We start from the raw sequence: 21813 nt of genomic DNA on the forward strand, positions 1-21813 counted from the left end.
TACATGTCTAAAATGCAATCTAATTCATGGTTATATGTTAGATACCTTTCTACATTCTGTCAGACACTTACGACCTTGCCAATCTGTTGCTTCTATAACAAATCTATAGTTTATGTTTGGCAGAGGGGGGTGGAGGGAGAGGGAGACAGAAGGGAGAAAGAGAGGGAGAGAAAAAGAAAGGAGAGGAAGAGAGGGCAAGAGAAAGGGAGAAAGAGGATGACAAAGAGGGAGGAAAGGAGGAGGGAGGGAGAGGTAAGAAAGCGGGAGAAGAAAGCGGGAGAAGAAAGGAGAGAGGGAGAGAGAAGAGAGGAAGGGAAGGAGGAAAGGAGAGAGGGAGAAAAGTAAGGAGAGGGGGAGAGAGACAGACAGATGGGGGGAGGGCGAGAGAGAAGAAAGGGAGAGAAGGGAGAGCGGAGAGAGGGAGGGAGGGAGGGAGGGAAAAAAGGAGAGGGAAAGAGAGCAGGAGAAAGGGAGGGAGAAAGAGGAGAAAGAGGGAGGGAAGGAGAAGGGAGGGAGAGGTAAGAAAGAGGGAGAGAGAAGAGAGGAAGGGAAGGAGGAAAGGAGAGAGGGACAGGAAGAGATAGAAGGAAAGGGGGGGAGGGAAAGGGGGGAGGGGAGGTGGGATCTGCGGGAAGACAAGGCAGCTTGTGCTGGAGATGTGCTGGGGTCGAGCAAACGTCCTTCAAGCGGAGGGTACCATCGGTCCGGGAACTGAGTCCTGCATCTCTCCGCGTCGGCGCCTGCCCAGGTGGCCGCGAGGGCCCGGCCGCCGCACCTGACCTTCAAACCCTCGGGCGAAAGGCTCTGGCTGCGACTCCGGGCCCGCCCCCGGCCGGAAGCGGGGCTGGAGGCCACGCGCCGACACGTGCCCGGCGCCGCGCTCCGCCCCCCTCGCGCTCCCCGCCACGCCTCCCACCCGCGGCGGCCCGCGGCTCCCAGCCGCCAGCTCCGCCCTCGGGCCGCCACCCGCCCCGCGCGCCGGCCTCCCGCCCCCTCGCCCCCGCCCCCGCCCCCCGGCCCCGCCCGCCCGCCCCGGCAGTCGCCCCGCCCCCGGCCGCAGGCCCCGCCCCCGCAATCCGGGCCCCGGGGCCGCCCCGCCCCCCGGCCGCAGGCCCCGCCCCCGCAATCCGGGCCCCGGGGCCGCCCCGCCCCGCGGGCCGCTCTCGAGGCGCGGGGGGCGGCGCCCTGCGCGATGACGTGGGCGGGCGTGCGCGGTGACGGCCCGCGTCCCTGTTACTCAGCGGAGCGGCGGAGGCCGGACGAGGCGGCCCGGGGCGCAGAGGCGCGAGCAGCGCTGGGTAACGGCCGCGGCGACCGCCCGGACGGCGCCGGTGCCCGCCGGCGGGCTCTCCTGTGGCCGTTGGCTGCGCCGCGGGGTGAGTGCGCCGAGGGCCTGAGGGCCGGCGGGGGCGGGGGCGCCGCCGTGTTTATGTTATTGTGCCGCTGCCGCCGCCGCCGCCGCCTTCTCCTCGGCGGTGACCCCCCCCCCTCCTCCTCCTCCTCCTCCTCCTCCTCCCTACGGGAGTGGGGGCGGGGGGCGCGCGGCGGGCGGGGGCGGCGGCGCGGGAACAATAGCGGCCCGGGGAGGCCGAGGTGGTCGCGGCCGCGGGAGGGCGGCGGGACCCCGGCGCGCCCGCCCACCCCCTCCCTCCCGGCGCCTGGCTCGGTGCGCGCGGGTCCGGCGTCCCCGTCGGGAGGGAGACGCGGAGGAGCGCGGCGGCGGCGCGGGGGAGGGGCGGGGGTGGCAAGTTCCGAGGCACTTGGCGAAGGTCGGGACGGCGGCGCCGGGCCGGCCCGCGACGCCCGGGCTCCCCCTCGGCCGCCGGCTGGCTGCGGAGCCCCGGCGAGCGCGCGGGGGTCCCCGGCTCCCGGCGCCCGCGCGCCGCCCGCGGGGATCCACGCCTTGGCCGTGGTCGGTGCCTTCGCCTTTGTGAGCCGGTCCCGGGCGAACGCCGGCGCCCGAGCAGCCCCGGGGGTGGCACCTTCGGCTGTCGGCGGCCTGGGCGGGAGGTGACCGGCGCCCCGCGCGGGCTGGAGTGGGCAGCGCGCGCGCGCCCGGTCGTGGTTGCTCTCGAGGCTCACTCCAGGGGTGACCTTTTGACTCTTCCCCCCCCCCCATCCCCCTCATCCTCCCATCTCTTTGTCTTGGCTCTCGGGTTCTCCGGTCCCTTTTTTAAAAGCGTGGCGATGAACACTTCTCTTCATCCTGGATTTCTCAGGAGTTCCACCCCAGCTCTTGCACTGTGAACTTTAGTGGACACGTTGTGGCTGCGGGAGCGTTCAGACCCCGTCCAGGCATTGCTATTTTTACTCCTGAAATTGAGAGCTCCTCGCCGTAAAAAAAAAAAAAAAAAAAAAATTCTGTTCCGCCAGCCCATTGTGTTTGGAGACCAGCTTCCAGCAGGTATTTCCTTGGCAGTTAGAACATCTGTTTATTTCATTCATTCGTTCAAGCAACTGTTTAGTAATGCGCCCCGATGGGGAGTCAGCAAGTAAGGAGAAATAACCCTTTACTAGGGTTATTAAAGAGGATGCTTTGGATGAAATACAATGGGTATATCCATGAGACTGCATAGGAGTAAAGAAGGTATAGTTGTATAGTCTTAGTGATTTTACTCTTTTTGTGTTTTTTTTTTTTGAGTCGTACACCTGGAACTTCTGGTCTGGTATTAGACTAGGAAATAGATTTGGTAAATTGACAACAGCCCTTTTCTCTATTTGCAAACTCGTTTTCAATCTTAGGGCCATAAATAAGTCTTCCAGCCATTTGTAATCCTTACTCATATTCCCCTACGATACCGCAACTCACCGGTTGAGTTGAGCCTTAGAGTTTGGATGCCAGTGTTTGGATGAAAATGATCAGTGCAGGGGTTGGAGCCGTAGTATAGCGGTTAGGGCGCTTGCCTTGCATGAGGCTGACCGGGCTTCGATCTTCAGCATTCCTTATGGTCCCCCAAGTTCCTCCAGGAGTGATCCCTGAGCACTGCCGGGTGTGACCCCAAAACAGTAACATTACAACAAAAAACATCTAGTGCTGTGGCTAACAAAAACAGTCAAAATAGGAGTTCCTTGAAGGCATCTTGCATCTGTGTTTCCAGAACCTGTCTTGGAATGTGAAAAGTACTCATAAAAGTAAGACTGAATAAATTCTTTACTATTGATGATATCTAAAATCAAATCTTAAAACATCTTTTAAGATGTTTTGTAAAATAGGCCTTATGCAAACTCATTTTCAGATGACTGAATTATTAGCTAATTTGTTAGAACAGTAGACCCCTCGCACCCCCCAACCCCCGCTGCATTACTGATGAACCATTCACTGTCCACCCCCCAATTTTTTTTGTCTAAAGTGCTTAATACGTATTACATTGTGAATTTCAGTAGGAATCAAAACTAATTGTATTTATCTTTATGGATATTATTTGAAAAACCCTTCTTGATTTTTTTTAAGTGGAAAGCAAGGATAAATGAGATCAACTGCATGAAAGTTTTATAAGAAATGCTTAATTATAGCATTTTAGAAATGTTTTTTAGAATGCTTAATTTTTTTAAATTTTTGGACTAATGGGCCCCAAACTGAAAATCGTGTTAGTTTAGTTATATATCTTTCTTACTTTCTTACTTTAATACATTTTAGCCTTTATTTGGGATATGAATGGATCTAAAGTGAATTTATTATTTGATGTACAATAGAAATGAATAGGAAAATGAAACTTCATTAAGATAAGGGATAGAAACTTGAGATATCATTTATTGCTTGACCTCGTTAAGGTATCTCAGGATTCCAGTAAGGGTTAATCATACAAATCCTTTGTATCTGGGAAGCTGGAAGTTTTTTGTTTTTTTTTTCCCTTAAACTTCTTGGCTTTTTAAAATAACATTTTATTGACATATTCATATGCCGTTATTTTTTTTTATTTAGAATATGTATTCGTTGTTTTAACTTATTTTTGTTCTGGGCCATACCTGACAGGTGCTCAGGACTTACTCTTGACTGCTTTCAGGGAACACTCCTAGTGGGGTTCAGGGACCCATATGGGAACCTGGGGATTGAACCCTGTAGACTACTCGCAAGGCAAGTACCCTACCTGCTGCACTATTTCTCTGGCCCCTGTATTAGTTTTTTTTTTAACATATTTGTCAAGTTTTGCATCTATTACAGCTAATTCAAGGATGTTTTCATCACCTATCTCCGAACATTACAGATTACTCCCCGCCCCGCTCTGGATTTAAAGGGAGTAATGGCACTAATTTTGTTTGGTATTTTTCATTAGGATGAAAACTTCCCTTCATACTCAGGTTCTGGGAGAAGTAGCACTTGGAAAGGACCTTGAGAAAATAAATTCTATCAATTTAAAATCTTAACTATATGCTTAATGTCTAATATAAAATAATCTTACAAAGAAAAGGAGGTAATGTGATGTGCTTGATACCCTGCCAGCAATAGTTTTGAAAACCACAGTGCTTAAACGGAAAAAAGAAAAAAAAATCTGTCACAGTGACAGGCTGGGGAGGCGGGGCAGAGGGAGTGCTGGAGGGAACCGAGGTGAGGGGAAGTGGACACTGGTGAAGGAGTAGTGCTTGAACATTGTAGTAGTGAAATTCAGTCATGAATACCTTTGTAACTTTGTGTCTCAGGTGATTTTTAAATTTTAAAAAATACCTCAGTGAAGATACTCAGTGAAAAGACTTGGAGTCATTTGTTAAGTGACTAGTCACAAGCTATCCTAGTTGTTGCAGCTATTCCTCGTCATAAGATGTTGAGTAGGGAAGCCTGATTCTTGTTAGTCTACCTTACCAGTGATTTGGATTTTGACAGTGTTTGAGTCATTTGGATGGTTGAGATGCTTTGTTGTACATGTATAAGTTTAAAATGGTATCTGACGTTACCAGCTCTCTAGAGGTCTCTGGTCAAGTCATTGGTGTGGGTAGTAGCCATTCTGATTCACATAATGCAAAGTCATTATAACCACTTCGCTTTAGCTGTGAATCATTTGCCTGTTTCATTGAGTTGTGCTGCTTACTGTCTTAGTCACGTGCTGTTAGCCTGAACATTTTGAAGCGTTGTCTTCTTTTTCTAATATAGAGTACCTTGAATTTTGATTACAGGAATGTTGAAATGGTGATTATTTGGTATAGTAGGTGGGATGGGAACTATGCAGGATTCAGACCTCAACTTACTCTTGAGTTCTGTCATCTGTACTTCTCAGCAAGCTCTAGAACTTTATATAAGTTTCACATTTTTGGTGAACAGTAAACTTTGGCTATGAATTTTTTTTTTAAACAAAAGCGTTTTCTCAATGTGATTGTTTCGAAAATATACTGGGATAAAAAAACAATTCTTGGGGCCAGAGATAGTACAGCAAGTAAGGTGACATGAGTGACCATGATTCTGTTTCAAGAACAGTAATAAAAGTTAGGCTTATATAATTTTCAGAAGCAAAGAGAAAACTGAATAGTCTTATAATTTTCAGAACAGAGAGAAAATTGAGTCAACTGTTATGGTGATAACCACACTTAAAGTACACTCAAAACATTTTTAAGGCAAATAAGAAGTGTCATTGTAAGTTAGGAGCTCTTTGGTAGATTTTATTTATTCCAAAACATTAGACTTATATGGTGCTCTTGGAGATTTAATGAAAGATGTTAAAATGAAGAGTTAACCTCATTCTAGTACCGTCCTGAATAAGGTTATATTACTTAAAAATATATATATATATATAAAGATGTGAAGAGGCTTCCCCCAGATAAAACCCTTCCCTGAAACTATGGACAGATCAATTTCATTTAAATCCAGTTTTCAAAACTAGCATGAGATTGTATATGTGTATAAGACCTTTAAGAAAACTAGCTGTCATTTCTTTTCCAAGGCAGTGTATTATGCCACAAATTTATCTTCCATTATCCTTTAGTAGTTTATCAAGTTTGGCTAAAATCTGCCGATTCTTTAGAGAATTAAGGAGCTCAAACTTAATAGTGGTCGCTTGCATGTACTTTGGGGTTAGTTCTCAGTTCTAATCTATGCGCCAAATGACAAAGGTTCATAGTTTAGGGTATGTATTATCTTTGGGCATTTCTCCCTCATTCTCTGTCAAATGAGAATAGTAATAGCATATCATCTCATGGAGACATGGAATATGACATAAAAAGTACCTGGCACTAGTATGGAGCCTGGAATACTAGATGTAAGTGTAAGAGAAATTTTAGCTGTTACCACTTATTTTAACTTGGGACAAATATAAATACCAATTAAATTTAAAACCATTTTGATGTACAGTGTACATTCGTGTTCTCTAGAATATGCAGTTGTTTTCCTTTATGTCTCTGGGCTGACATTTAAAATTTGATCATCTCTTCTGATCTGAATTGATTAACACAATATAATATTTGAGCCAGTAATTGTCTCTGCATAAAAATTTGGAAATTTCCAAAAGCAAATATCAAGGGAAATTTTTGATGTGTTCTGGTACAAAGATTTTTTTTTTGCCCTTCCTTCATATAATTGCCTTAATTAAATATAACAAATGCTAACAAATACTAACCTGCTATACCATTTCTGACCCCAGGGATTCTAGGAACTGGGAATAGATTTATCATGTACCTACATTGAAAAAAAATAGACTATTGGTATATTTATAAAATTTAATCTTATGGGACTTTAGCTCTGTAATAATTTCAGATTTGCCCAAGATAACCACAACAGTTTGTTAGGCATTTTCTAGAGGTCTCTAGAAAAAATAATGTAGCACTGTCGCACTGTCCTCCCATTGTTCATCGATTTGTTCGAGTGAGCACCAGTAACGTCTCCATTGTGAGACTTGTTGTTACTGTTTTTGGTATATCGAATAAGCCACGGGGAGCTTGCCAGGCTCTGCCGTGCGGAAGGGATACTCCCAGTGACTTGCCGGGCTCTCCCGAGAGGGACAGACGGAGAAATCCCACCTGGGTTGGCCGCGTGCAAGGCAAACGCGCTACCTGCTGTGCTATCGCTCCAGCCCGGAAAGAGGAAAAGAGAAAAAAAAAAAAGAGGTTATTATCTGAAAATACTAGTTTTTATGTTTTTCTATATTTTCTGTGTAGTGTTTTAGTTGGTGGTTTTTTGGGAGAGGGGACCACACTGGAACTGCTCAGATCCTACTCCTGGCTCTGTGCTCTAGGATTACTCCTGGTGCTCAGGTGGAGATTAAATCAGGGTCCACAAGGCAACCGTCTTAACCCCTTTAATGTCTCTCTAGCCTCTGTGTAGTGTTTCTGTGATTGCATAGTTGCATAGTTCCTAAAGAGGAACAGTGTCTGAAATGGGCCTCGGCAGCAGTATTTACTAAGAACCAAGTCTGTAACAGCCTAGGTGCTGAGTGATGAAAAGGCAACAGGAAGTGAAATTTGGTCTGTAATTCCAGTGAGTAGAACTTGGCGGGAGTCAAGGACAAACATACATGTATGTATAGCAACACAAAGAACCAAATGCTATTAGACATTTCATTTGCATTTTCTTTGGTCATCAGGCCTGTGAGCCAGATAGTGTGGCATATATATATTTAAACCATGTAACCATATATATCTTTTTTTTTTTTTTGCTTTTTGGGTCACACCCGTCGATGCTCAGGGGTTACTCCTGGCTTTGCACTCAGAAATCACTCCTGGCGGTGCTCGGGGGACCAAATGGGATGCTGGGAATCGAACCCGGGTCAGCTGCGTGCAAGGCAAACGCCCTACCCGCTGTGCTATTGCTCCAGCCCCAAACCATGTATATCTTGTCCTGTCTTTTAAAATATACCGACTTAGTAAGTCAAAGAAAGAAAAACAAATACTGTTTGATTTCACTTATATGTGGAATGTTCAAAAGAAAATACCTGAACTCACAGAAAAAAAAATTAGACTTATGGATACTACAGGGGCAAAGGGAATTTGGAGGAAGATACAAACATTTATAATGACTAGACATTTTATTTACAAAATATTGGCTATAGTAATAAACTATATATTGTATAGAAAAGTTGAGAATAAATCATGAGTTCTCATCACAAGAGAACTCGTCTCCTTTCTGTTGAAAAGAAAAATAGCTTTTCTATGAATAAGAAGATGGGTAGAAGCAAAATTATTGTATATTACAATGCTTGTGAATGAAATCTTTTTTAATGCTGTACATTTTAAATGTTAAAAGCAGTTTAAAAAATAACTGGCTTATTCTGGGCTATAAAAGTGAGTAAATACAGTCGTGCATACTAGATAAACAGCAAAAAACAAGTTGCACCTCCTGATTCCTGTTTAAAGTGAGAGTATGATTTGCACCCTTATGTTCTTGCGGTACCATCTACAATAGCCAAAACCTGGGAACAATCCAAGTGTCCACAAATAGATTACAAAATAAACTGTGGTACATATCCCCGATGAAATATTACTTAGCCTTAAGAAAAGATGTCATTAAAATATGCTGCTACATGAAGGGAACTGGAGTGAGTGAAGAGACCTGGTGAGTGAAGAGAGAGAGAGAGAGAGAGAGAGAGAGAGAGAGAGAGAGAGAGAGAGAGAGAACACAGAATGATTTCCCTGATGTATGGAATATAAAGAACATAATGTTGGGTAATGAATACTCAAGATAATAATAAAAACAAAGAACGTGAGAATTGATATTCAGTAGGAGGGTTCTGGGGGGATGAGACAGGAAGCGAGGAGAGGCGACATGTTTGGCAGAGGGAAGTGTTGAACCGAGAGGAGGTGGTGCTGAAAGGTGGTAAGGTGTTATGTATAAAACTCTGTCAGCAATAGTACTGTAAATCACAGTGCAAAAACATTTTTAAAAAGGTAAAAGAAATGAAAAAATGACCCGCCTCTCTTAGAAGCAGACTTGTGGGTGGAAGGCAGGTGGGGGTGAGGGGTGGGAGTGTTGGTGGAGGGAAGTGTACTCTGGTGAAAGGATTGGTGTTGAAACATACACCTGAAACCAGACATGAATAACTGTGATTTCACAGTGGCTAAATTAAAGATAATAGAGTGATACGGATTAATAAAAATCTAATCATGAGAAAAGACACGTGCTGGAGGTTTGAACTCAGGGCCTTACCTGTGCAAAGTATATGCCTCTAACCCCTGAACTCTGCCCTCAGCCCTACTAGTTGTAGCATTTTATAGGGTTTTTGGTTTGTTGGTTTGTTTTTTGCTACGTTGTATATTAAAATTTTCCCAGTTGTTATTTTCTTTCTGATCAAAATGGCACCTTCCATTTTTATCTTCAACTTAGTTTCTTATGTAAACTTTTGCATTTTGATATTTGATTATCACCCTCCCCCTTCAAATTGTTATGTGAAATTGTACTGTGGTTGAAGTTTTTAATTTTTTAGGAGTAAATTATGCCTTCCCTTTCCCACTTTATTCACTTTTTACTTTCTCAACTTCTACATCCAAGTTTTTTCCTCTTATGTATTGTTAGCAGTGATATCTTTAAAACATAGTTTTCTTACATAATGAGTAAACAATCAGAATACGCACTTAACTGAATATTTGAATCTTACCTAATATTAGTGAAATTGGCTTAGGCTTGTGGGAGGTGGTAGTATGAAAAATGTTTCGTAAGAAACATTAAATGAGCTTGAATTATGCTTTTCAGAATATCAGGCAATTTGATAGAGAGTAATCATTTGACAGTTAATGCAGAATTTGTAAGTAACTTCCTTGTCTCTTACTCGATAATTCATGAAGATTGCTTTCACCAGGCATAGGACCCAGAAATAAAACTTCGCTCTCTAGAAGCATGTAATCAAGGTAGAGGGCCAAATGATTTATTTTGGTCTTAGAGCCACTTCAGGTGGGCTCACTCCTGACTGTGTTCTTGGATCACTCTGGCAGTGTTCAGGGGGCTGTGTGCTATGACCAGGATGAACCCAGGTTTGCCATGTGCAGGCAAGTGCTATCTCTGGCTCAAGGGTCAAGTTATTTAACAGAAGTGAATGAATGGATAGAGGGACTTGAGCTTAAATAAATGTTACTGACAAAAATCTGCAAGTCGGAAAAGTATGTTGATTGATGAGGGAGTAGAATATTTGAGTTTGGTTTGAATGTTAGATTTGATTTTTTGACAAGGGAGGGCCCATACCCAGTGGTGCCCAGGGCTACTCCTGGCTCTGTGCTCAGGTATCACTCCTGGTGGGACTCGGGGCCATATGGAGTGCCCAGGGATCGAGTCTATTGTCACCATGTGGAAGCAAATGATGTACTATCACTCCAGCCTCTGAATGTTGGATTTGAGGTGGTTCTTTTCTGTGAAATTGTGTGGTCGTTGATTGAAGATACTTGGCTAAATAAAATCCAGCCTGGATCTTATTTAAAGGAGTTCTCCTAATTTATTTTTCATCTCTTTCAACCCTAGTTAAAATTCCTCTAGTTAAAATTATTAACTGCATCTTTTAGAGAGGGTGAAGATATAACACAATGGTATATATCCAATTCTGGTTTGTTCCCCACCCACAGGGACCTGGAGGGCAGTTCCAGCTATAATTTGAGGCACTGTCGGGTATAACCCTGGTGGCCCCTGAAACTCTACTACAGCACCTTGGGGCCTAGCAGCACTACACCCTCAGGCCCTCATATTGAGTTGTCTGGCCTGATTGGTTGAATATCACTTTATAAGTATCCCCTGAGCCCCCTGAGCACTGCTTACAGAATCCCCGACTTCCATATCCGCACAGTGAGAAATGAGCAGGTATGACATTATGTAGATAACACTTTTTGTTGGGATTTTGGGTCCACTCTTGGCAGTGCTCAGAGGTTACTCTGACTCTGCACTGAGGAATTACTTCTCTTGGTGATCAGGGGTCCACATGGAGTGCTGGGGAATCGAACTTTGTGTGCAAGGCAAGTGTTCTACCCACTGCACTATGACTTGGGCCTCTATGTAGATAACTTTTAAAGATTAGCTGCGATGTGGATCAGAGAAATGGGTTGAGAGATAAGGGAAAGGTGGGATCCAACAAAAAGTGAGAAGAAAATATGCAGGAAAAGGGATAGAAAGCTAAGGTGGCAAAAATTTGCTGTTAATTGGAGCTCTGTTTTCCACCAATAGGAGAGAATGCTAAAATTGGGCTGTGCAAGGGAATTTGGTTGTCAGAAGATGTAGGCTACTCTTGTCTCTCTCATGGTTTTTGGTTTTCTAAGTGAAATTTGAGATTGGTGATTGGCATGGGCACAGGGAACAGGAGTCTGAGAACTTTGAATCAGTTTGTTAATAAATATTGCTTAAAACACTGAATTTAAAGTGATATCAGTCAGCCTGGCTTTGTGATTTCTCATTCCAGTTTTCTTTAGTTCTTAGATATAAACTCAGATAAGACAGAGCTCTCTGGGATGTTCATCCCAGTTTATGCCAGATACATTGGCATTCTTCAGGGACAGAATTAGTAGAAAATACGTGGTGTATGTATATAAAATGTCAAGGAATTTGCATACACAGTTACAGAGACTGACAAGTTAGAAATCTGAAGGGCAGGGGCCAGAATGACAGTACGGCCGGTAAGGTGCTTGCCTTGAAAGCAGTCAACTGGAGTTCGAGCCCTGGCATCCCATATGGTTCCCAGAGCCCACCCGTAGCAATCCCTGAGATCAGAGCCTGGGGTAAGAGTAAGCGCGCTGGGTGTTCCCTCCCTCCACCTCCACCCTGCTCCCCTGAAAACGAGGTGGGAGGGGGCAGACAGGCAGGACACTCTTCTCTTGGGTAAGGCTGATTCTACAGTCTTGAAGCAAAATTTCTTTATCAGAGAAAACTTGGTTTTTCTCTTAAAATTTTCAACCCATTTTGACAAAGCCTATACACGTTTTCCAGAAAAAAATCTCCCTTTGAATTTAGCTGGTAGAAAATATCAGGTTGGCCCACTGAGTATCACTGGGTGTGGTCTCTTTTAAAAAATATACGAAAGTGCAACACAGATTAGTGTTTGATTGAATAATGGAACCATGTAACAGCGATTTTGGTACATAGAACTAACAAGGGCACTAGTTCAGTTTAAAAGAAGGGAAAAGGGACAAGGGAAATAATGTTGTGACTTTGTTGTTTAAAGAAAGTGCTTAGAGGAGTTATGACAAGACACAACTTAACGTGGACAGAAATGGAAGTGAAGTCAGGAGGGATGATAAGGAAGTGGTAGCATCACTATGTTAGAAATTTTAAGTAGTATTAGACTGGAGCACGGTGGTGAAGTCTGAGCATAGGTGAATTATCAGGATTGAATGGAGTGATCAGAATGGGATTTGTGACGTAGGGACTTGTTATGGGTCATATTTACTGCTAATAATGCCCAGAATGGCCAAGGTAGTGGACTGCTGAAGAGTTTGAGGGGAAAGAGTGGAAATGAATAGACCAGTGAATTACAATGATATGTTTTCTATTCAGTTGCTTGAATGGAGAGGTCAGCATATGATTAGGGGAACGAGGGACATACTGTGAACTAGTTGCTAACCTTAATCAGCAAGGAAAAGCTAAAGAAATCCAGAGTTACTGATATTTACAGGTTTGGAAGATGGGAATTATTTCACATCTGAATCCCTGTCTGCCATGCCCCTTCAGCTTCTAACATTTATGCAGTTTTTGTTTGATGAGAATGGCTTAAAATCTTGTTATTTTGTTATAACTATACTTTGTTGTTACTGCTTCTTGCTGCTTTTCAGCTGATCATCTGGCCATTGTTATTTTTACATATGATTTGATTTTTTTCCACAAAACTGAACTTTATTTAATAAATTTTCTAGGCTGTTTGATGTTAAGCTTTTTTTTTTGCTCCTTTAAATTGTATTATAATTTAGGTAACATGATTATAATAGTTTCAAAAGTTTACGGTATTGTTATATGAAAGCTTATGCACCTCCACCAGTAAAGTTAGTGTCCCTATGTCACCTCTAGCCTAGTCTTCATTCTCCCCCCCACCTTCTGCCTTTTAGTTTATCAGTTTTGTAATCTAAGACCAGAGTTTGTCATTGTTTGATACTGTCTATTCCCTTGTATTTTCTTTCTATAGTTATTCCACAAATGATGAGATCCACCAACTTACATGCAGAATGGTAAACAAGGGTCAAAGATAGAGTTCAAAGAGGGTTGAGTGCCTGCTTTGCATGCAGGAGTCTTGGAGTTGATTCTCTCCCCATAGACCTGCACACCACTGGGTGTGGCATAGGCATAAAAGCCAACTAGGGCTGGCATGTAGCTTAGCAGTAGAATACTTGAATGTGTGAGGCCTTTGCTTCCATCCCTGGCACCACATAAGATAGAAGAATGGTTAGCTACTGGTAGATTAGTGTGACACCATTGGATATAATGTTTGTATACTATAATGTACACCATTGGATACTATTGTTAACATCTTATTTGTTTTTATCTGCTAGTTCTTTTTAAAATGCATTTGACAAACATTCCACCCAAAAACTCAAAGTTGAGCACATTTTCCTACAATGTCATACTTTAAAAAAGCGTTATATGTCTAGTCTGTTGTATTCATGTGTCCAGTTGTCAATTTGTAATTGGATTTCTTCAACTAGTTTAGTCAAAGTTCACTCTTTATATTATGGTTTCTTTTAAGGTACTACAGTTCTCCCCATCTCGACACTCAGTTTTGGCATATTATAGAGATCAGACCATTCATCTTATGGATTGTTCTAACATTCTGAATTTTTCATTGAAGTGTTTTAACTTTCACATGTAACCTCTGTATTTTCCAGAAGTAGGTCAGGTTTAAAGGCTGTTATACTTAGCAAAAATAACCAAAACTGAGTATAATTCTTAGATGCTCATGTGTATTGATTCATAACAGAGAACATATCACCATTTGATGCTACCCAAAGTGATCATTCATTTAAAATGGTGTTCTCCAGACATATAAATTAAAGATAAGATCTGTTTGCTCCCCCCCCCCCCGCAGTTAGTTCACCAGGGAGGTGATATTTGACAATGAAGATATTCTGTTTTCCAGTAGCCTTTTGCCTGATGTTTTTTGCATCTATCGATGTTCTTTGTCTAAATTATGTATTTTATTTAGGCTCAAAATTGTTACTTTTTTCTAACAGTCCTTCTTAGATTGATGGAAAAAAATATTGAAAGGGAGGATGGGATAAATGTCTTTCCTTTATTTTATCAGTTTTTAATTTTATTAAAAATTAAAAAATTTTCTTTATCAGTCCTTTCAACGCTGAAAATGCTTTATAGTTATCGTTGTGGCACATACCTTTCTTGGTAAAACCTTTTTTCTTGTGTTTTTATGATCATTTTAATCGGTATTCCTTTTTCTGTTTTGTTTTGGGGCCACATCCAGGGATGCTTGGGGCTTACTCCAGGCTCTGCTCAAGAGTCATTCCTGGTGGTGCTGGGGGACCATGTTGGAGACTGGGGATTAAACCTTGGCCAGCAGAATGCAAGGCAGTCATCCTACCCACTATATATCTCTGGCCTCCAGCATTTCCTCTTTTGGTAGGTTTTATTTAGAAATTTTAGTTTCACAGACAAAAAGGACATTGCAATGAATTCCCGTATACCCTGCACCCAGTTTCTATTATCAGCATTCTGTTAATATGGTAGTACTGAAGCACTGTCCTCCCATTGTTCATCAATTTGCTCAAGCGGGCACCGGTAACGTCTCCATTGTGAGACTTGCTACTGTTTTTGGTATATTGAATACGCCCTGGGAAGCTTGCCAGGCTCTGTTGTGCAGGTGGAATACTCTCGGTAGCTTGCCGGGCTCTCCGACTGTTAATATGGCACATTTATTATTAGTGAATAGTAATTCATGATGGTAATTCATGATTACTAAGTACCCATAATTTGTTCAGATTTTGCTAGGGAATTTTGTTGTATCAAATGTCCTCCTGCTTTTCAGTGATTTACCACATTACATTTACTTGTGGCATCTCCTTGGGATTTTTTTGGCTCTGATTTTTCTCAGACATTCCTTGAATGTTTTTGATATCTTGACAGTTCTGAAGAGCATTGGTCAGGTATTTCATAGCATGTACTCCTTAGTTGTAATGTGATGTTTTTCTCATTTTAAGATTAGAATTATGGGTTTGAGGAGAAAGATGAAAGGGGGAAATGCTGTTTCAGTCATATCATGTCTAGTTCATACTATTAAAATTAACATATGTTATTATTTTATTTTATTATTTTAAAATTATTATTACTTTGGTTTTGGAACCACACCAGTGGTGCTGAGGAATTACTCCTAGCTCTGTGTTCGGGGATCTTCTTGGCAGGCTCAGGGGACCATATGGAGTGCTGGGGATCAAACCCAGGCCAGGCATGTGCAAAGCAAGCATCCTGTGGACTGTGCTGTCCCTCCTGCCCCTAAAGTTAACATACGTTATGACTATTGATGTTGGCCGTAATACTGTGGCTGAAATCAGAGTTGTAAGATTTTTCCAGTGTAAAGTTACTCTTCTCATTCTCCCCACCCTCTAATCCCTACTGCATTATTTTGGAAGAAGTTATCAAGTGCAAGCCCACACCTTGAAGAATGAGGAACAAAGAGTGAAGTAAGCCTTCTCTCTGAGAGTGAAATGAGTTCCAGATTTTTCACTCCATTTATTGAACTGTTCATTTTACATCAATATAGATAGCACTGTAGCACTGTCCTCCCGTTGTTCATCAATTTGCTCGAGCAGGCACCAGTAACGTCTCTATTGTGAGAATTGTTGTTACTGTTTTTGGCATATCGAATACGTCACAGGTAGCTTGCCAGGCTTTGCCATGTGGGTGGATACTCTTGGTAGCTTGCTGGGCCCTCCAAGAGGGGCGGAGTGATCGAACCTGGGTTGGCCACATGCAAGGCAAACTCCCTACCTGTTGTGCTATCGTTCTGACCCAATATAGATAGATTAACATTAATTTGTACTTTGGGTTATTATACTAAGCTACTAGCTTTTACTGCTCAAGTTGTTAGAACTTTGGGCATTGAGAGAGCTTTCAGTTGATTCAGTTGATTCTGTACCCCTTTCACAGAAAACTCATTTTTTGTATTTTCTGCCCAGTCCTAAAATGAACCATTTTCCATGGACATCCTATTTCTTTTCCTTGTGTGATGATGGTAGAAACCAAGATGTGGATGCTAACTGTGTGTTGGAACTGGTAATTGGTTTCTTTGAGGCATTTTCAGCAGAGAATAAAGGAGTGTGTATGTTGACACACATATGTAAATGTGTGTCTATTCTCATGTCTGTAAATATTTCTGTGTGTAGCCATCTGTGTCTGTATTAAGCTGAACATGAGTTCTTACTGTCTTTACTGCTTTAATTCTAATGTTACCTCCTGGAACATTCTGGCATCTTCTCTTTCTCCAACAGCAAGAAACCTGCTTCCCACCATACAGGTACATGAGTATATACATAGCAGTATCAGTTTTTCCCCCCTTTCCCCATCCCCCGTTTTTGTTGTTGGCTGCTCAAAGGGTTGTCACTACTCGCACACACTTGGCATTGCTGCTCAGTGGGGTCAAACTTTTCAGTTGTGGTGTTTGAGCATTTTTTCTTTTATTTTGGTGCTTTGCCTCTGGTCACACTTTTGTTTGCAGTCCTTGCATACATGACTGCAGTGTTCCAAAGATTGCATGCTTTGTTGTGGCCCTGGGATCCTAAATAGCAGTACTTCCAGAATCGTGCTGAGTGAATCTGGCGCATTCAACCTAGAGTGTCACATTTGCAAGGAGGAATTTGGCCACTGAGCTCTCCCCAGACCCCTGTATCATAATAATTCATATTCAGATGGAACGGCTGTCAACTATGAGCATTTTGGTCAGTCTTTAAACTTCTTTGTATATAATAATGTGTCTATGAACCCAGTTTTATTTCTTTATGATTCTGTGTACATTTTACTTAGTTGTCCTATTGTAATAGAACTTTGAGTGTGATAGTAAACAGAAGTAATGCGGGGAACATTCTTGCCTTATTATTGCAGGGGACTGAGTGTGCCACACCTGACAGTGCTCATTGCTTACATTTTGGCTCTGTGTGCAAGTTTTGGTAGGAATCACTTTTGGTAAGGTTCACAGAACATATGGTATGCCAGGGATCAAACCTGGGTCTGCCTTGTGTAAGGCAATTACCCTACCTGCTCTAGGCCTCCTTCGCTATGTTCTTGAATTTAGAAAGTATCCAGTTCTTAGGTATACTCTTACTGGTGAGTGGTTTTGTTTGCTTTCAGATGTTGTTTTACTGCATAATCATTCCCACCTTATAATCATCATACCCTGACCAGTGGGCTGGAGCGATAGCACAGCAGTAGGGCATTTGCCTTGCATGCAGCCAACATGGCCGACCCGAGTTCGATTCCTCCGCCCCTCTCGGAGAGCCTGGCAAGCTACCGAGAGTATCTCGCCCGCATGGCAGAGCCTGGCAAGCTCCCCGTGACGTATTCGATATGCCAAAAACAGTAACAAGTGTCACAATGGAGACGTTACTGGGCCTGCGCAAGAAAATCGATGAATAACGGGGTGACAGTGATAGTGACCCTGACCAGTACAAAAAATGCTTCATATATTGGGGCTGGAGCGATAGCACAGCGGGTAAGGCGTTTGCCTGCCACGCGGCTGACCCAGGTTCAATTCCCAGCATCCCGTATGGTCACCTGAGCACCGCCAGGAGTAATTCCTGAGTAAATAGCCAGGAGTAATCCCTGAGCATCGCCAGGTGTGACCCAAAAAAAGCAAAAAAAAAAAAAAAAAACAACTTCATATAATGATTGCACTCCACTTTTTGGGGGGAAAAATAAAGCGGAGGGAGGGCATGAAATCTTAAATGATTATATGGTGAAAAGTGTTGTTTTACTGCGTAATCATTGCCACCTTACAATCATCATACCCTGATCAGTACAAAACATGCTTCACGTAGTGATTGCACTCCACTTTTTTGCCCAAAAAAACACCCCCAAAACACGGTGGGGGGAGGGAAGGGGAGCAAGAAATCTTAGATGATAATATGGTGAAATAGGCAGGGTTTCCTTTTTTTTTTCCCACTTCCCTCCATATGCCTGTTTAGATATTCTTTATTAAGTTGAGGAGATTACTGTTTCTAGTATCTTATTTTGTGTGTGTGTGTGTGTGTGTGTGTGTGTGTGAGAGAGAGAGAGAGAGAGAGAGAGAGAGAGAGAGAGAGAGAGAGTGAATGTGTGTGAATGAGAAGTAATGCGACATCTTATCATCTCATTCTTACTTTGGACAAACTGGCAGGCTATCGAATGTAACCTGCCCACACGGCAGAGTCTGGCAAACTCCCCGAGGCGTAACCAATATGCCAAATACCAGTAACAATGATGGGTCTCATTCTCCTAACCCTGAATGAGCTTTGATATGGCACTTAAAAAAAAAATCTCAGGGCTAGGATGTAGTAGACGTTACTGGGGCCTGCTTGAGGCAGTCGACGAACAGCAGGATGGTCATGATCGTGAGAAGTAAATTTAATGGATTGCTTTTTACATTTATATGATACTGATTTTACTTTTTTTTTCTTTCTTTTTGGGTCACACCCAGCAATGCTTGGGGGTTACTCCTGGCTCTGCACTCAGCAGTTACTCCTGGTGGTGCGCGGGAGCCCATATGGGATGCTGGGAATCAAACCCGGGTTAGCCGCATGTAAGGCAAATGCCCTACTCGCCGTTTTATCGCTCCAGCCCCAAATATTGATATTACTTTAGCCTTTTGATGTGTTGGATTGTATTAATAGATTCTACAATCAGCCTTTCATTCTTGCAGTAAGTCTGTGGTTGTTGTCTAGAGTTCTTTTTATACATTTCTGGACTTGGTAGCTAATAAATTACTGACAGTTTTGCAGTCTACCTTCACTAGAGATACTGCTTTGTCTTATTATTTTCTTAGTTTTTTGTTTTGTTTTAAAGATTGCGTGAGAGATAGTACAGTCTGTACTGTACTGTACTTACCTGCTGTACTGTCTCTCTAGTCCTCCAAAAACTTAAAAATTTTTAAAAGAGTTCCATCCACATTGTTTTTTCTTGTTGTTGCATACTCCATTTTGTATATCTCCTGCTACTCAAAGGTAACCTTAGTTTATCAGTGTTCTGTTGATTTTTTTATCTGTTCATCAATTTTATAGTCTTTTTAATTTTTTTTAATTTTAATTTTATATTCTTATACACAGAAATGAAAACATTCAATACTGCCTTTTCCTAACTTACTCAACTTCTCAAAATTTCCTCAGTCTCTTTGTGAATGTCAAAATTTTGCTTTGTAAAAATGACTGACTTGTATTCCATTGTATAGACATGCCACATATGTTTATATTCAGTCATCTTTTGCCAGGAAATTGTGTTGCATCTGTATATTAACTATCATAAATAATGCAACATGAACTGCATATAGCTTTATTATAGTTAACATTTCATATTCTTCAATACTCTAAGTGTCATTATTGGACCTTATAGTTTATCTTTAGTTTCTTGAAAAGGTTCTGTAGTAGTTTCCAAAGGGTAGTACCAGTTTACATTCCCAGTGGTACATGAGATTTTTTTCTACCCTCTGTCCCTCCAAATCTCTTTGACATTTATGGCGATTATGAAGTGAGTCATACTTATAGGTGTGGTATTGATTTGCCTTTCCCTGTTAACCATTTGTGATAAGCATTATTTTTCATATGCCCATGTACTACCTGAATGTCCTCTTTAAGAATTATTTAAATCTTCTGCCCATTTTTTGCTGTGTTTTTGTTGTAAAAATTCTTTATATATCTTACATATCCCTTAACAGATTTATGTTATGCAAATATTTTTCATTCAGTAAGCTATACTTTTGTCCTGTGGTATTTGTTTTTGTACAGATGTAATCCCTTTTTATCTTCCCTTTCATTGCTCTTGATATGAGGTTTAATCCTTCAAAATATCTCCAAAAGCTTATGGAATGGAATATTTCACCTATTTCATTTCCCGTGTACTTTCTGGTTTAGAGTCTCAATATTTAAGGTCTTTAATCTATTTATTAACTTATTTTTCTATATGAGCTTATAGAGTAGTCTTGCCGTATCCTTTTGCATATGGTTGTATAATTTTCCCAACACTGTTTATTGAAGAGACTCGTTTTATTACATGAGTAGATGGCCTTAGATCTTTGTTATAAGTTGGACTTGGGGCTGGAGCGATAGCACAGCGGTAGGGCGTTTGCCTTGCACACAGCCGACATGGCCAACCTGAGATCGATTCCTCCACCCCTCTTGGAGAGCCTGGCAAGCTACTCGTGACATATTCGATATGCCAAACACAGTAACAACAAGTCTCACGATGGAGACGTTACTGGGCCCGCTCGAGCAAATTGATGAACACAGGAGGACAGTGCTACATGGACTGAACTCCAGGCAGTAAAGTACATGCCACTGATCCATGTGTCTTTTTCTTTTTTTCCCAAGCCTATAGCAGTTTTAATTACCATTGCTTTTTAGTGAAATTTTAAGTCAGGTAACATGATAGACTGCAGTCAAGGCAAGTGCCTTAATTCCTGAGCTATTTCTCCAGCCCTGATCTCAATCTTTTAAAATTTTAGAGTGTCGGGGACTGAAGCAATAGCACAGCAGGTAGGGCATTTGCCTTGCATGCAGCCAACCCGGGTTCAAATCCCAGCATTCCATATGGTCCCCCGAGCACCACCAGGAGTAATTCCTGAGTGCATGAGCCAGGAGTGACCCCTGTGCATTGCCGGGTGTGACCCGAAAACCAAAAAATAAATAAAATTTTAGGGTGTCTTGATGTTCTTGAAGGTTGTTAATATCCAAGACTGGGGTGCAGAACTGCCAGCAGGTCAACCTATAACAACAAGGTGAGTGCATCAGCAGCCTGATGGTGTATTCAGACTTCCTGATACCCCAGAATTGCTGCTATGCCTCTCTCAGGACCCCAACAACTTGGAAACAAGTTTTCTGAGAATTTAAATGACAAAATGTTACAAATGTGGGAGCCATGCACACAAACCATCTCCAGCTCAGCTATACAAGCTCTTTTTATCAGCCTTGCTTCAGAGACCCATAAACCTCAAAAGAGATCAAAAATTCATCTTTGACTGGTGCGAGGCTCAACAGAGAGAGGTAAATTGGAAGGGGGCAGGTCATCCTGGTGCCCACCCAGACAGAGCCCTTGGCAGCTGCTCCTAAAATCCAGAATTGCTACCATGCCACTGACTGGACTCCACTGTTTTCAGGACGGCCCTCACCAAGATAATTGTTGAAAATTTAGATATGAGGGTTTTGTGACTGAAATCTCCAGGCTTTCTCCAGAGTGGGATGGGCTACCGCCTCCCATTTCTCTGTACTTCTGGAAGCCTCGGCAGTCCATTTACACCCCAAAGCTGCCACCCAAGTTATAAAAGCCACTCCAGCGTTATCTTCGCAATAAAAATATTGAAACGCCCTGAACAAAATTGATGAACTGTTAGTACCTGTATTGTAAACCATAATGCACAAAAGGAAAAGGAGAGAGAAGAAAAGTGCAAGCCATAGAGGGAGATTGGGGGTGGAATGTTGGGGGGTGGTGTGAGGGGAATGTACACTGCCGGAGGGATGGGTGTTGGTTCATTATATGACTGAAATACAGCCATGAAGAGCTTTTTAATGTCTAAGGTAAAGGTAAAGGTAAAGGTAAAGGCCCTCCCGTTGATCGTCGATTTGCTCGAGCGGGCCCAGTAACGTCTCCATTGGAGACTTTGTTGTTACTGTGTCTGGCATATCGAATACTCTCGGTAGCTTGCCGGGCTCTCCGAGAGGGGCGGAGGAATCGAACTCGGGTCGGCCATGTTGGCCGCTTGTAAGGCGAATGCCCTACCGCTGTGCTATCGCTCCAGCCCCAATCTGTAGCAA

General features: G+C 42.7%; 1 protein-coding gene across 4 annotated transcripts in view; it reads left to right on the forward strand.

Moving 5' to 3' along the window:
- Nucleotides 1–1185: 1185 nt before the first annotated feature.
- Nucleotides 1186–21813, forward strand: part of MAPK8 (mitogen-activated protein kinase 8) — an 81278-nt gene continuing 60650 nt past the window's right edge. For 3 of the 4 annotated variants that reach the window (XM_056130375.1, XM_056130377.1, XM_056130378.1), the window contains exon 1: nucleotides 1187–1376. The gene's annotated coding sequence lies outside the window, so the exon portion shown is untranslated. Of the gene's footprint in view, nucleotides 1377–21813 lie in introns of all 4 variants that reach the window. The other variant, XM_056130376.1, reaches the window with a different exon arrangement.

The sequence above is a fragment of the Sorex fumeus genome, unplaced genomic scaffold (assembly GCF_029834395.1).
Source record: "Sorex fumeus unplaced genomic scaffold, SorFum_2.1 ptg000078l, whole genome shotgun sequence".
NCBI classification, from domain to species: domain Eukaryota; kingdom Metazoa; phylum Chordata; class Mammalia; order Eulipotyphla; family Soricidae; genus Sorex; species Sorex fumeus.